The 13037-nt window shown below is 40.2% G+C and overlaps 1 protein-coding gene across 3 annotated transcripts in view; it reads left to right on the top strand.

Moving 5' to 3' along the window:
* The window catches only part of brat (brain tumor), a 160032-nt gene that overhangs the window by 60605 nt on the left and 86390 nt on the right, over window positions 1–13037 (top strand). Inside the window, exon 3 of one of the 3 annotated variants that reach the window (XR_011177412.1) lies at window positions 4134–5022. The exons of the other annotated variants lie outside the window; for them this stretch is intronic. The gene's annotated coding sequence lies outside the window, so the exon portion shown is untranslated. Of the gene's footprint in view, window positions 1–4133; window positions 5023–13037 lie in introns of those variants that run through there. 3 annotated transcript variants of the gene reach the window in all.

Raw genomic sequence — 13037 nt, forward strand, 5'->3', positions numbered from 1 at the left:
TTACGCATTGTTTCTGCCTCTCTTGAAAACGGTCGTATGCCACGAGTTGAACGCTATTCATTCCCCTTGACTTTAATGGCCAAGATTTTTTCATCAACCGTTCAAAGCCGTACAATCGGAGTCAAAATTTCCGATGATTCTCCATAGAATTGTGAAAACGTTATACCCGCAAAATCAGTTTTGTGAGGTTTACTCTACTTTTTTAGTTAAACAAGGCTTTAACGTCAATTTATCGTTGCACAAGCATTAAATTATCGCAACAGTTACGAGAAAATATAGCATCAGCGATCGCAATGAGAAAGAATAGTAACGGATACTAGACTTTCCGGTAACGGCTAGAAAACTAATTTTCATTTTCTACCTAGAACTGTATTTTTCGATCGTGGTAAAAAATGAAAATAGTTAAGGACTGAGCGGTAACCGGAACTAAAAATTTTCCTCGGTGTCCCTACCCTGCCTGGTCCATCACAGCTCACGACTTCCGAGCACCGAGCTCGTTTCTCACCGAGTCGAGTGGACTCGGAGCTGAGAGTCTGACGCTAGCCAGGCCAGTCTTTGACTTGACATTTACTCTCGCTGACGCTTAAGTGAATATGTAAAAGTGTACGTAGCGTATATTTTACGTATCCGCGTACGCGATACGCCTACTCCAGGCTCTCTTGATACTTACGTCGCTGACTCGCGTTGGTGTGAAAAGCTTGAAGCTCACGGACGAGGTTTCCGAGTCCACTTAACACGTGGTTGAATCGATACTTTCTATAAACCAGCGTTTATTTCTCGCCGTGTAAAAACCACGCCAATCCAAAGGTATCCGAGTCATCCAAAGACGAGCGTCTTCCACGCACGCCGTCTGTGAGAAGATTACGGCGAAGCAGCGACATTCGATACGTTCGTTCGTATAATGGTAGAAAGAACAGTGCTTGGCCCTGACGTAAGATTCTCTGGTCCGATGACGCTGTTGCGTAACGCGCAGACTACTTGAGAAAGTGAACTTGTTCGAAGAGATACTGTATATTATGTGCATATAACCGGATAGACGTAAACCGGAAACCTGTGGCAGCTATCGGTGAGGGTACTTCTCGATCCACACGCTGGCAGGATGTACTAAATTGCTCACAGACATACGGAGCCGATGGAGAACGGGTTGAGAATTTCACTTCCATGTACATCGACAAAACGTAGTATGCTAATTTCACGTGTACATTAGCTCATCAACGAGTTACAAAACCACGGCAAGCGTCCGTTCTTTAATCACGATAGCCGACGATTGTAGTCGTGAACCAGGAGCTGAGGTTTTTTATTCTTTATTTTTGCACTTAGTGCCAAGTCATTAATCTCTCATTAAAAGAACGCCGTTTTAATATGCCAATGCTGAGATAATTTCGTTGGAAAATTACAGTGCGTGAACATCGCTCGATCATTACGGATGATGGAATTTGCTGACATGTGTACGAAAAAGTTTCACGGTACAAGTTCGTATCTTACGTCATACAGGTGATCGCTGACTTTCGATTGAATCAAGTTGGACCGGACATGTTTCGACGTGTTAAGGAACACTCGGATTCCAGTGCAATTCTGCAAAGAAAGAGAACAAGCTGCTTTGAATGATCATCGTGAATTCTTCATGTTTCGCTAAGTGCTCGGTTGTTGCGCGTTGCCTTGATTATAATTGGCGTTATTATTACTCACCTCCTGCTAGCAGAGAGAGAGAGAGAGTCGGGGAAATTGATGTTTGAAACAGGTGCCGATACTCTATAACTCGCAAGTTACAACTGTTGTTTGTAATAATAGACTGGTATTATTGCTCGTTATTGAGAGAAATTTGTCGAGTTTCAACTCTTCCGGCAATCAGCAAACAATAACACCGTGCCTCGACTACTTCTGATTACATGCCTAACCACAGGAATCAAAATTCACAATCACAGCCCAGCGAACAAGGTGAAGTGAAATGAATTCAAGTTTGCTGTCTCATTTTCGAAAAACACTCTTTAACGTTCCAATTCTAACTGAAACGGCGATGAGACTTTTGTCACGTAGCCTTTCACAACTCCAAAGGTCGACGTCAGCTGATCCTATAAGGAAATGTTTAACTCGCCGTTTGGATCGCCGGCAGACTCGCATTATTCATTCGGAGGATGTTCATCTCTGAGTAAAGACGTATGACTATCGTTCAATCTCCGTATAATATTTATTGCATGTTTCACTCGACGTTGATGTTTCGTTTTATTTGTTTATTTCTTTCTTTCTTTTCTGTTTTTATCGAACTACATCCTCGAGAAACACCACGTACGACGTACTCGATACCTTTCGTATGTTTAATCTCTTCTCATTATTTCCACTCGATGTAAGCCTCGGGTTCGCATACAAACGGCAGACACACGCGTCAATATTTAATGGCAATTTTTCGTGCAACGATCATGCCGGTTATTCTCGTTACTTCCCGTCGACTTGAACGTTAATGTATGACCGAGTTCTCATTCGTGACACCTTGATTAGGTACGTCGTTCAGAAGCGACGTCATACTTAGCCTTCCTGCAAACCTTACTAATAGATCCTAATAATCGGAGTACTCTGTGCTTACCGTACTGCTTTGGTTTCGATCGTTTTTTAACGGCATTTATTAAACTGCCTACCTACTGGTCAGTCGAATGGCTCATTTCTATAACGACTTTCTCCCCCGGTGCTTAAGGAGAAAAGTGAAATAAATATGAAAGAAAGTGAACAGCTTTGCAGGTTTCTTTACCGCAAGAGTCAGAAAAATAATATATGTTCCAGATTCCAAAGCGTTGCTTAATTTCTTATTATAAACTTAGGGGAAGAAGCAGAAAAAAGAAAAAAAACTTTAAACAAGTTAATTCTGGATACTTCTTCAACGAGCTGATTTTTGCTGCAACTTCTTATGATTTGAATGATTTATTTGAAGCGTTTATCTAACGTTTGGTTCAAAAAATTGTAAATTTTCTAAGGCTCGTAAGCTTCCGACAGTTGAAACCGGAAATTTTCAACTTCACCTTGTTTTTATGAGATTTTGACTCTCGCATACTTTGAATTGAAAATAGTCAAAAGCACAGAGATTTACAGGCTTTTATATCTTGAGATTTTTGACCCGTTAATTATGCGAATAAAAACAGTTTTATCTCTCAAAGAGACGGTTCGAGACTTTTTTAACCCTCGCAGTAAGTATTCGATACCGAAAATGAAAAATTGCTAAACAAGAACACATTCGAATTCAAGAACGCCATAAGCCAAAAGTGACGTGGAAGGGACATTGACTTGACAGTTATTCGCACAATAGAAGATCGCAAATCGCATTAGGCCTCGAAATTCTCTATTTTCTATCGACATTTCTGGGAAAGAATTCATTTCCGTGCGACCCCGCGTCGTGATAATTGGGGTAATAACCTGGGTAATTATCCCACGCAGAACGTGCCTTCAATAGCAGAATGGAACGGAATAACGGCATGGAAAAAGGTATCGTTAGACAATTCTTAGGCCGCTTTAACCCGCAATAAAAATACTTCACGATGCCCGCATATTCTGTTCACAAAGGAGAATAAGGTCTCGATGATATCGTCCCTACAACCTCGTCACTGCTTTTCGGTACTTGGCTTCAATTTTGTCCATATTCTAAAAATAAATCCCAAAGTTCAACCCTCGTTGTACGAAATTGTCTAAAACGAGTTTAACATAATCAACGTCCATATTGCTCAAGAATTGACTATATGGTATTTTGTACCAGAGTTATTGAATAGAGACGAAACGCGTTATAAAAAACGAGTAATAAAAATTTGAACCTCTGCAAATCGAGGAATAAATCATTCATCATACCAATGGCACTTATGGAACTGTATCAAGAAGCTGCGAATAATCATTTGAAGTCAGCGTAACAGCTTACTTAATCGTTACAGCGTACAATAACATCATACCGCCCAATTTCTTAAAGGATATTTAGGCTGTTTGACAGCTCCGGCTAGAGCAAAATTCTCGTTTCATTTCTTTAGTCAATAAATCGGTCTGTTATTGTTAGTGCCGCTTAGTCAGATTTGACAAGTGAAGCGGCAGAGTGCTTGTGCTAATCAGCAAAAGCGCCACTTTCGCTGGGCAATAAAAGCATGTGTTTTCTTCTGTTTCAGGTAAGGAAAATCCAATCCCGAAGGGTGACGTGGTGCCTTGAAGCAATGGAACGGTGAGCCGGTAATTATGGAAAAGGGTCCGAGGTTTTGTCGCCGAGTGAATGTAATGCAAGATCAACAAACGTAAGACGGTTGGTTTCAAGACGAAACTGTTTATACGAGCGAAGCGGGGGATTTTCAGAGATGCCAGATGTCGGACCGTGGCGTCAAACACCCGATGCAAGAGCCTAAAGACGTCCCGAGGTCGCCTAGCGTGCTTCGATGTACCAAGTTTTTGCGCTATTTTCAAGGCGTCGTCGCGTTCCTCCGAGGCCTTATCCATCCTAGTGCGTTTTAAGAGCGACAAGAAATTTAATTTCTTCAACATGTGTGCGCTGGGCGAGTGATTGAGTTGATAAAGTGCCTGGCGATCCCTCCCACGATTCGGAGAGTGAGAAATACTTTACGATTTCAGGCTCTCTTTGCCACTCCTGTAATTATTTGCTTCTATTCATTTTTATACCCTCGAGCACGATTTTAGCCAGTCGAAGAACGGACCCCATTTTCACGAGGTGTGCAAAATTGACACGAAATCCTAACGAGGAATCGAGAAGGCGTCGACAACGATGATTTTGTGTAATCGATCGACTTCCACAGAGAAACCGACGTTGGAATATATAAAGTAAAATCTTCGCTTGGTTAGAAAGTTCGAGTGCGAGGAAAATCGTTCGAATGCAATAATTCCAATGGGATATGATAACTAACATTGGTTTCGTTGACTGGTTCTCAACGATGACTCAAAGGAATAATAACGATTCGTTCTAGCTGCCGGTATTTGTTGCCTTGTTCACCGGTGCTCAATAAGCTTTGGCCCAATAATTAATGGAACGCAGCGAGGCGTCGACGACAAGTAATGCCGTTAACTTTGAGCGATGATTCGATGATATTGCATCGTTTCATTCGTGTTTCATATATTTTGTTCTGTACCGTTTACGATTAGATACGAATATCCGATTACAGGAAATTTCATCAATTTCGAACCTTCAAATATCATCTGCATCATGCAATTGTCTCGGAAAGCGCAGAAAATTGCCAATAACAAGGCAATCGAATCACCTGTTCGCCGACACGTTAAAATTGTCATATATTGAGATTGAAATAAACCGTGTGCTTAATTTTCTAATAACCTTAAAATTGAAAAAATTATTCATACATCAATTTTACCAATTAATCCCAGCTGCGCAAACCGGGAGAATAATAAAAACTGACCATCCTTCGAAGTTTCAAAACTGATTGTTTAAACGAGGCGATCGCGACGAACCGTCTGAATCAGACAGATGTAATCACGAGTTGTTTAATAATTGAGAAACGACTGCGTAACGTCCTTGAGAATTGAGGCATGAATATTAGAAAAAGCTTAGAGTCGTCCAGTCGTAGCTGAGTGGAGAGAAAAAAGGTATTTAAAAAAACTTGAGACACTGTTTAAATAAATAGATGAAAAAAAAAGAAAAAAAGCATCAAGCACGGCGAAACAGTAATGCAGACAAACAGTTCGGCGGTACAAAGAAGTCGTATTGCGCAATCGGCAGACAATGGGTATCACAATTCCGCGCAACCTTGCTTCGAGATCGGTTTTCATTGAGGTATAATCCGTGCGGTAAAGAAACTCTGTTCAAAAGTTGATTACATCGAGTCTGCAGTGCAGCGGCGCACTCTCACTCTTCAGGCCTGAGCTGTTTTCTGGCTGTTGTTTTTTTTTTTTTTTTTCTAATTCTTTTATCACGGAGTCTGGCAACGTCCTTGGCACCTTGCCGAGTAACTCCTGGAGGTCCTACATAGCCGCTCGATCGGAACGACGACTTTGTCGGATGGAAGCACAACGGTGCGGGGACAACAAGTGGATGACGATGTGTATTCAGCATCGCGATTACGCCGAGCTTGTGCTACCTCAAAAACTGCGGCGTAATTCGAACGATATTTCGTCGTCCATCAATCCCAGATTTTCCACGCGTCCATTACCCTTTGGCTCGTGGTTTGCGGCCGATCCATCACGCGCATTCCCTCAGCGAACGATGCTTGCATGGCGACCGGTTGATTAGAAACGTACGATGGAATGGTTATTTCGCTAATAAGTGTGAACGTGAAATCGATCATCGCTCGTTTCGACGATTCGTTGTTTAATGTTTCAATTCCGAGAGCGGGGTTGAAATTCTGTATTCGAAGAGTTCCGAATGCGACGAATTGCGAATTTTTTGCTGGCGAAACTTGAAGTAAAGGAATCTAACTTTCACGAAACATCTAAGTTTCGAACGGTCCAAAACCCGATGCTCAAAGTTCCGAAAGTACAAAGTCCGGAAAGGACAGAACTCCGACAAGTCAAAGTTCGGCAAGTTCGGCGAAAATGAGAAAATTTTTTAATCTAGAACAACGAAATTCGGAATGATCTAAGATATTCTGTTCTGTGAATTTCTGGCTTGGTAAAATTCAACCACTTTTGATCTTTCTTTATTTGGATTTTCGATATTCTTACGTTCGGAATCCTGGTCATTCTGATTTTCGGTTTTTCTGATTTTTTACACCCACTCGTTGAGTAAATCACGCTGTGTATGTATATTTTAATTTTTGAAATTTTATTTTATCGAAACGTTATTTTTCGGAATTTTCTTCTATCGGAACTTGAATTTTCGAAATGTTACATTTTGGAACTTTGAGCCGTCGGGTTTTGAATCGATCGAATCTTTGTTGTTTTATGAAAGTTTGATTTCCTTACTTCAAGTTTCGCCACCAAATAATTCAAAATTAGACGTTCTCGGAGCTCTTTAAATCCGGAACTTCAACCCTGACCCCAATTTGGTACAAATAATTTTTCAATCGGTGATTGAATTTACGATTAGATATGTCGTTGATTGTTAGGCGATTTCTGTTTTTTATATTATTTTTTTCGTTTCCTTTTCGTCCTTTTCTTTTCAGTGCTGTTACGGCAATTTGAATCAGTGCTGATTATTCTTTCACCGTTCATGGGTTATTGAATAATAATCCAATTAGTCATTGCCAGCTCGGATCGGTCGGTTCTATACACGCGATTGACTTTGATCGTTAATCGACAATTTTGCCCTGTGCTAGAGATTCGAGTTTTAATTGTTATTATCCACGCTACTTTTGCACCCGGAACAATCGGACCAGGAATCAATCATTCATCGCTCGCATCGCGCGTGTATAATCATCAGGCTTTGATGCTTCACCGTTACTTTTCGGTGTATATAACATGACGCGTAACCGGAATAAATTACTTTCCATGAAATTTTGTCAAATCAGCTCGAAGTTATTGACCTCCTCTTGCGCGAAATCCAATACCCGAGTGGGGGTAAAACCTTGGAATGGTCAATATTTCGAATGGCCGATATATCGAAATTTCAAACATGCGAAAATAAAATAACAAAAGATTTCGAATGATTCATCATTCTTAATTTTATTTTCGCGTGTTCGAAAATTACGAATCGTGCAACCGTTGCCCGTTACTGTGCCGCATAAAATGCGTACCTGGAAGCTATAACGGGAATATGGGGTAAGGGTCAAAATTTAAAGAAAAGTTTCTACCCCCACCTCGATACCTGACCCGTTAGTTTCTACCTTCCTGAAAACTAACTTTTCCAAACTTTGACCCCCACCCCAATACCCGTTAGTTTCCAGTTACGCATTTAATGCAGCACAGTAACGGGCAACGATTCGATGATTCGCAATCAATGGCGTGTTATTCTAATAGGCAGCTGACGATTAATCGAACCATAACTCTTGCTTCATTACCCGCGTTACACCTGTAACAACGAGGCTGAAATTCGTTAGCTGGACTGGATTATTCCTACATTACAAATATCGTCCGTGTAATTAACCGAATGATGTAAACTACCGAATCGGCATCGCAAAAAACAATCGCGTTAACGTAACGGCTCTGCAGTATCGCGAAACCAATCTGTTAATTAAATCGTCATTATTGAAATTAATACGCCGTCAACATTTCACTGAATGAAAACATATTACCGTAATCAAAGCGTATGCATTTGGTACTTTTCTTTCTTGAAATAACAGAAATCCGATTACCATGCAAGCTGTAAGACAACGATTTTTGAGAACGACTTGATTTCAGACTTGTTACAGAAACAAGTTTCTTACGAGTGAATTTTTTCGCCACTCTATTCACCCCATAAATTGATATTAATACATGTATGTACAAGAACATGAAAATTAGTTTCCCATTCTCCTTTCCTTGTCAGGGAAAATAATTTCGAGCCATTTTACGCGCACAGCATCATGCGCTTGACACAGTTAAAAAGAAAAATAGAATTAGTCATCCATAGAGCGAGCCGTGCCGAGCTTTCTGGCTTTATTGATTAACGAAAATAATTAGGGAGATCCCGAGTCACGATGGCGTCGTTTTAACGAGTTGGGGGTAAAAAAAAAAAAAAAAAACAAGAGCATTCAAAGGGAGGTAAGCCCGTCGAAAGTTCCGGCAGTTCGTAGGTTTACGCCTAAATTCGCCATCTCGACTCGGCGTCACGGTAATTACAGGCTCGGTAAGTAGCGTGAGTTATTTATTCACCCTGGTCGTGTAACGCGACTTATCAAGCTTCCGCTGCACGCACAGAGCTCGAATTTATTTAACGTCTATTTTTCCTAAAATTTTTCGTCCCTCCAAAGGCTCTGCAATACGTATACAAACTCGTGAAACTCCGCAAAGACGCTCTTTGATTTCGAAATACGCGAATCTGTAAGTCTGACAAAAACTGATGACACAGATTTATACGCATGTATATTTTTTTTCCATCAAACTGTTCCTAGTTATGTTAAAGAGAAATGCTATTTTGCTGCTTGTTTTTTTTCTTTCTTTGAAAGAAAAAAAAAGACAGGAATGACATTAGGCCATAAATTTAGAATTATAATGAATGGGAGCGTGTAATTGAGATTTTCTGAAAAACGTTTGAGAATAAGGGTACTGACGAGGGTCTGAAACTGGTAACGAAAATCGAGTTTACGCGGAGTTTCTGTTGACGAGAACATCAGAGGCGGATGGTTAATGAATTTCATACTGCGGAGAGTGAGTGAAGGTATTAATATAAATCCACTCTCGAACTCGAAAGCGACGCGTGTAACCCCGGTTGATTTTTAAATGCGTATTAAGCCGGAGTACATTTGTGCCAAAGCATTGGTATAAATACGTAATTAAATCGCGAAGCTTACGCGAGAGACAAAATCTTCGCATCGTTCCGAATTCACCGTTGGACTTGTAACAGAAGGCAATATTTCGCCGAAAAGTCATTCGGATATAATTCGAGTTTGAATTAAGCCCGTTCGCTCTTTGCGATATCTGGTTTTCTAAATACCAATCTCTCGCGGCGATAAAGTAAAAAAATTGAATGATAATAGAAAATTACGTGTTATGAAATTTTTCAGCGAGTCAAAGCATTGAATATATAATACGATATTTCCGGACATTCGGAACGACGAAAATTTAATTCACGTCTCTCCGGAATGCTATATTTTCATTTCTATATAACTGTTTTACCTTATATTTTATTTACTTTTATGCGACGGGTTGGCACGAATCCGCTTTAAAGGTTCCCCGAAGGAGAATCTTTTTTAAATTTTTGACGAGGACTCGTTCTAGTAATTCAAAAATTCCTGCTCCACACCCTGGTAAAATATTTCAGCTGTACAACACTCAGTTCGAACAATTTTTCGGCAATGTATAAATTCAACGTCACTAGCGGCGGAGACTCGGTCTGTATAATACACCACGGTCTCTGGGTATAATACCGTAATTTGAAGAAAAACAGGAATTTTTCAAGCTTGAAGAATATTCAAGAACGATCAATACCAGCGGGCTGTTACCGGTGTTGGTGCGGGAGGAAAGGGAAACAAATACCGGGGTCTGTATTTCACTCTAAAGGATAATTATTTCCCCGCGAGGGAACCTTTTTTTTTCTTATCAATCGATTTATATTTTCATACTTAAAAAACGTATCCACCTAAAAGTCTTCCTCGATAATGTTTCAAAGACGCGCCATAATTCACACTTTGACGTACATACGCTGGATTTTTCCGCGTTCGCCGAACTGAATTTGTTTTTTATCTTCTCTCAGCACTGTCCCAAGTATCAGCAATAATATTTCGAGATTCCGAAAATTAATTAACTCGTGAAAAATCCCCGAAGAGATTCAATTTTAAAGATACTTTTACGGCCACGGTGGAAAATAGTCACGGAAACTTTCGTTGAAAATTTTACAGCGTATTTTTTTTTTTTTTTATTTTTTTTTTTTGACAAGTGAGAAACTGGCAAAGTTTTATGAGCACGAAATTTCATATCAGTGAATAAATAACGCAGGGATCAGCTTCATCGAAATAGAATTACTCCGCGATGGGAACACATCGAAATAACTTGAAGCTAACCAAGAATTCAAATCATCAATTGTTTTCTTCGTTTTTCTAACTATATCGTATCGATAGAATATATATTGATACGTACTATTTTCGTATAAGGAAAACTGATTCCTCGGTAGGTAAAATATAACGCGACAGCTGAAGAACGGAATGAGATCGTTACGATGATAAAAATGGCATGGCGAACTGATTTCCATTCGACACGATTGCAGCAAATATATCACTCAACGACCGTCGCAAAGTATAACATTATTTAAGCGTAGCATCTGAGATCTTCGGAAAATTTTATTTTTTCTTTCTTTTCTCTTCTTCTTCTTCTTCTTCCTTTTCTTCCTTCTTTTGCCAATACGTGCAGAACAACAATGATGGAGTACCACGTGAGCAATCTTTTTCCCAACGTGACAACTCTGTCGCGGGTTGAAAGGGGAGTGAAAAAAAACACAGTACCAATCCTCCAACTTTTTCCAAGCCGCGAAACGATCGCATGACGTGATTGCCGGAATAACACCCCACGATACGCGTCAAATCGAATCCAGTATACGTGGTCGAATGATACCCTGTGTAACAGCGTATTTTCCGACGATCGGTAACAATCGTCTCGAAAGTTGTAAGCGAGGTGAAAAAACACACGGGGAAAAATCGTGCAGTCGAGACTAAGTTGATAAAAAGTATAAATAACGAGCAAAGTTTCGACTAATGAATCGCGAACCTTGAAGCTTTAGCGTTGCAGGAAATTTCCCGATTCTTTCCCCAATTTTTGATACTTTTAACTTCGCTCGATCGGATCGCGAAAAAATCGGCTGCTTTTGATACGGAACTGATGTTGTACTGGGAATTTTTGAAATTTCTCGACGAACGGAGAAGGACGGTTAGATATCGATTGGCGAAATGCAAGGTTCGGCCGGGTTGCCCAACTCGATAAATGCGGCACGAATTATCAGCCCGATTCCATACGTGCTCAGCCTTGGGGCTGCGAAGAACGCGTTGTTCGCAATTTCAAGGATAAACTTTCGATGCAACGAATTCGATTACGAAATCGATTTACCTCACGCGTACATTTACGCAGGAGCATGTATGTGCGCATTCACACCGAGTCGTTGCGGTATTACCATTTTGAGCTACTTTTTTTTCGTGCCAGCGCGCCTCAGTGAAACAGTGACACGGAAATTAGATAGACGTGGAAATCGGTATCGACTCGTGATGTGGAACTCAGCGCTAGATCTCCTCGAATTCCAGATCGTCGGTTCAAAACATCCGTTGGTACATTGAATATTGTTTAATAATGGTGAAGAGAGAATTTATTGGATGATAAATCACGAAATCCATCGATTTTCATGAAAAACAAAATATTACCTTTCATTTAAACATCAACAATGAAATGCGGTCCGAATAGTAACGATCGCAGCAAAATTTCAGTTGTGAATGTTACAGCTCACGGATTTTTATATTAACATGTGGCAAGAAATTATACTTTCGAGAACGTGGGCAATTTTGCTAATATATCGTAGAAGCAGATCTTTATAAACCAGAATTCTTCTAATGTAACTAACCAATTGTATTTGAAACACTATCTGTAGAAAATAAAATTGTTCTTCGACGAGACACGTTTAGAGCAAACAAATTGAATTTTCTTTCAATATTTTCCGCGACTAAAAAACGAGAAATGAAATAATAACGATAACAATATCGAAGAAAATTTGCAAGTTCTTAAGGTACCAACATTCTTTGCTTTTTCATTCGATACAAAATTTTGTCTCGCGAAGCTGTGATAAATATTTTACTCATCCACGGTGTGATCCCGAAATTCCAATGAAACGGTTGGCTAATTTTAAGAATGTGATGAATTTTCTTTTTCTAAAAATAAAAAGTTTCCGAACTAGTATCATCGCAGTCTAAAAGGCTTGCTCAGTTATCCGCTCCGAAGACGAATCGGTGGATGGAAAAATACCGTGCAGGATTTTTTTTTTAAATCAGTAGCACGTGCACGGATATCTGCGATGTTCGTGTGATTCCGGTGCGAAATCAGGTCGCCAAATCGAAGTAGTTGAATCGCGAATTATCGCGGTAGAAATATTTTTGTATCGAAACATATACGTGCATATGTTACAAGCGTTAGGTATTCTTGCATAACGAAGCGTATAATAAGCGGTGGGAAAAGCGAGGAGATGAGCAGCGAGAGTCGAGACGAGAAAAACGAAAAATCCAGAGACAGACGCGGCGACAGAGACTGAGAGAAAAGAAGGGACGGCGAGGAGACGAGGTGAAACGGCAAATTGATACGCCAGACAATGAGAACTTCTCAAAGTAGGTACTTTCACCCGCTGCACGAACCTCGAATACGGCCATTGCCACCGGTGCTAAGTGAGCTGACATAAGAATATATTACGCAACTCGTTCGGATTTAATAACCGCTCGGGCCTGACCAACTCGACTTCTTTTTTCCTCCTTTTCGTTCAAAACAAACTCACGTGAAGTAACCGTCGCGACGGT

The sequence above is a fragment of the Neodiprion pinetum genome, chromosome 6 (genome assembly GCF_021155775.2).
Source record: "Neodiprion pinetum isolate iyNeoPine1 chromosome 6, iyNeoPine1.2, whole genome shotgun sequence".
Classification (NCBI taxonomy): domain Eukaryota; kingdom Metazoa; phylum Arthropoda; class Insecta; order Hymenoptera; family Diprionidae; genus Neodiprion; species Neodiprion pinetum.